The following is a 1,033-nucleotide window of genomic DNA, read 5'->3' on the forward strand; positions in this document are numbered from 1 at the left end:
TTTGGCCAGAGTGCTGAAAAAACCACAGTGTCTACCTTGGAAGGTGCTGGAGCCTGGAGCAGCTGCTTGCGGCCTCCCGGCTGCAGCCGGCCCACAGAGCCCCGTCTGCTTGCAGCCTGGGCTTCGTGGCAGGCAGCAGCTGCTTAGTGCCTTGGCTCACGGTGTTGTGCCGAGCAAAATGGCCTTGTGTGCCATGCTTGGCACGTGTGCCCGGGGTTGCTGACCCCTGGTATAGACTTTAGCCTAGAAACGTTTGTCAGGGATGCTCTCTGAGCCAGGCACTGAAGACTAAGAACAGAAAGATCCTTGGCCTAAAAAGCTTATTGTGCGAGTACAAGAAATAGCAGGTGGATAGGGACAGATGGGAAAGCACAAGAAAATGATGAGAACGTACTGGTCAGCATGATGGACCGTGGTATCAACACACCAGCTGTGCCTAGTTCCTTTCTGTGATCTCTTCAGAAAAAAGAACTTGAGAATAATATTCTTGCCTGAAAACTTTCAAAATTGCTTTTGACATTAGAAAGAAAACTCCTGACATAATTCTGTTTACTCTTTCATATGTTGCATGTCAGTAGAATTGCTACAGATATACCCTGGCATAATTGAGATCAGAATTTGCACATAAATCTTTGTTCTGACTCTTCACGGATTCCCACACATTTTCTTTGGGGTGAGGGGAGACTAAGCAACCCACATTTTTTATTACTGATTATTTTTAATCGCTTCCACTCCCAGGTCATGTCATTACACCATATCTCATAAAGAATGCTCTGGTGCACAAAAACTATTTACTTTTTTAAGTGAAATGTTTGTGATTGAGAGTCCTCTTGAGTCCATTAACAAGCGCCCTTGACTGCCTTTGAGTGCATTATGTGTCAAGATGTTTCACTTGGCACTCGTACCTGGCTGTGTACGAAGGAAACAGAATATTGTGGCCCAAAGACCTCAGCCAGCGGTGCTGAAGCTCTTAGTCTAGTGCTTAGGGCATAAGACAAAAGTGTGTTTAAAAAAAAAAAAAAAAAAAAAAAAA

This window comes from Gavialis gangeticus, unplaced genomic scaffold (genome assembly GCF_001723915.1).
Source record: "Gavialis gangeticus isolate Ggan-Ray unplaced genomic scaffold, GavGan_comp1, whole genome shotgun sequence".
In the NCBI taxonomy this organism is placed as follows: Eukaryota; Metazoa; Chordata; order Crocodylia; family Gavialidae; genus Gavialis; species Gavialis gangeticus.